This window comes from Pteropus vampyrus, unplaced genomic scaffold (genome assembly GCF_000151845.1).
Source record: "Pteropus vampyrus isolate Shadow unplaced genomic scaffold, Pvam_2.0 Scaffold288, whole genome shotgun sequence".
NCBI classification, from domain to species: Eukaryota; Metazoa; Chordata; class Mammalia; order Chiroptera; family Pteropodidae; genus Pteropus; species Pteropus vampyrus.
Genome location: NW_011889069.1, coordinates 3,748,855 through 3,751,645, shown reverse-complemented (window position 1 = coordinate 3,751,645; position 2,791 = coordinate 3,748,855).

Genomic DNA, 2,791 nt, shown 5'->3' with positions numbered 1-2,791 from the left:
AGATGCATGCAGCAATATATCAGAACTATTTAGCTTTAGATTACTTGCTAGCTGAAGAAAGGGGACTTTGAGGGAAGTTTAACTGATCCAATTGTTTTCTCCAAATAGATGACAATGGCAAAGCTGTAACTAACATAGTTACTAATATTAGGAAAATAGCTCATGTACCTATCCGAAGTTGGAAAGGATGGGACCCCAGTAACCTCTTTGGAGGTTGGTTCTTCGCTTTTGGTGACTTTAAGACCTTAGTTGGGATAGTACTCCTCCTTCTTGGGACCTGCATCCTCCTCCTGTGCCTATTGCCTCTTGTTATTCAGTCAACTACCTCACTCATAGAGGCTATAATAGAAAGAAAAACTCCAGCAAAGATCCTCATGCTGTGGAAGTACCTGCTCCTGGCCCAGGAAGATTCCCTATAAGAATTTAAAGGGGATCAAAAGTGGGGAATGAAGAGGAATTTACCGCTCAAAAGGCTAACCTTATAATCAGCTCTTTGTTCTGCTTCTGTAGATATGCTTGCCTCATAGGTTGAAGGGCAGGGTGACCTCAAGATCAACTGAAAACTCACCCTCCCCTTTGCTTGTTCTGTCTAGATAACGGATGAATTGCCTGAGTTCCTGTCTGAAAATCTCGTGCTCTGTGACTGCCTGCAACCCATAGCAACTCTTGCGCTTTGTAACTGCCCGTGGTCCGTAGCAACTCTCGCAGTCTGTAACCACCTGAGGACAAATTAACCAATCGGCCCATGCCAAGTGTAACTGTGCAGATGAGCCCCATAAAAGCAAGGTTGCCCCTGAGCTTGGGGCCTAGATCTTCAGAGTGCTAGCTCTTCTGGGACTGCTGGAGTAATAAAGCTGAGTTCTCCAACTCTCCTAGTAGTGCTTGCTTTCTTGCTGGTCTGATTTTTCTGCAACAATATTAAATGCAGAATTTCTGCTTAGTGGGTCCATATCAATAAATTTGGCCAGATTCAACTTTATGTTCCTTCCACCATTATTTTATACCCTTAATATTTACCCATACACATGTCCCCAAAATTTATGTCAGTATAAATGAAAGAGTCATGTTCTTTGAGGTACAGTGCAAATCCTCGTCAGTAATACTTTGTACCTCACTCGTTGGGGACTGCTGGGGCTTGAGTGCAATTATAAATCTATAAGCAAAAAGGAGTAACGAGGACATGTCCTAAGAAGAATCAGCAGTGTCTTGAAAAGCAAGTACCTTGGTAAGCCATTACAATTTCCTTGGGCAAAGCGAGGTTAATCTCTTCAGACAGAACAGAAGGACTGCTTCTACTGACAAAGAAGACTAAGAAGCATTTAGAAATTTAATGTTCCCAGCTTCAGCAGGATCTTTCCATATGTCTCCATACTAATTTTCAGTGTCTCATTACTTCTCAATCAATACTTCAAATTGATACATTAACAACAGACACCTTGTGGGTTTGAAATTCAATTTGTATTGTAATTCAGCCACTTGCAGGATGAGACTCTGGGTTTTGTTTAAAATAATCTCAGCACGGTGGTTATAGGAGATAGAAGTTTCTTTCAGGGCAGGTATAGAAACTTTTAGGTTATTTATGCAATACTTAATCTGGGAATATGAATCCCTAAGTTCATCCTTTCTTTCCCCTACTTTATCTAGTATAATTAAGGGAAGCCGGCCAAACTCACTCTACTTATTAATTTGACAAAACTGTTCTAAAGTAACAAATATAAGGTCACCCAGTACCTTACGTCTTATAGGTGTTTGCTTAGCAGTATCTAGTGGTTGTATTTTGCACATTTCTATTGTCACATCATGTCATGAACTATCATTGCTCTCTTTACTACTGGAGAACTTACAGAAATCCCAGAGCCAATTTAGAAAATTTATTCTTAAGATTCCATTCTTCTAGAAGTATTCTTGGTATCAAATTTGTACTTTATCCAAGCTTTTCTAGATAAACAGAATCCTTTATATACACATATAAAGTGTCTGTTCAGATTCTCTGCCCATTTTTTGATTGGATCATTTGTTTTATTTTTTGTTGTTATCAAGTCGTATGAGTTCTTTGTATATTTTGGATATTAGGCCCTTATTGTAGACATTGCTTGCAAACATAGTTTCCCATTGGGATGGTTGTGTCTTTACCTTGTTGATGGTTTCTTTTGCTGAGCAGAAGCTTTTTAGTTTTTTGTAGTCTCATTCATATTTTTTAGTTTTTACTTCCCTTGCCTTTGATGTCAAATTGATAAAATTCTCTTTAAGTCCAAGGTCCTTGAGTTTCATTCCTATGTTTTCTTCTATGCGTTTTATTGTTTCGGGTCTTATATTCAGGTCCTTAATCCATTTTGAGTTAATTTTGGTGTTGTGGTGATAGACAACAGTCTAGTTTCATTCTTTTGCAGGTGGCCTTCCAATTTTCCCAGCACCATTTATTGAAGAGGCTTTCCATTTCTTTGTATCTTCTTCGATTTCTTTTAATAGGATCTTGTAGTTTTCATCATATAGGTCCATCACCTGTTTCTTTAAATTTATTCCTAGGTACTTTATTATTTTTTTGCTGCAATTGAAAAAGGAATGATTTTTTCCACTTCTTTTTCTGACACTTCATTATTAGAGTATAAGAACGCTATGGATTTTTGAACATTGATTTTGTATCCAGAGACTTTACTGTATTTGCTTATTGTTTCTAGTAGTGTTCTTGTGGAGTCTTTAGGATTTTCTATATAGAGAATCATGTCATCCACAAATAGTGACAGTTTGACTTCTTCATTTCCTATTTGGATGCCTTTTATATCTTTCTCTG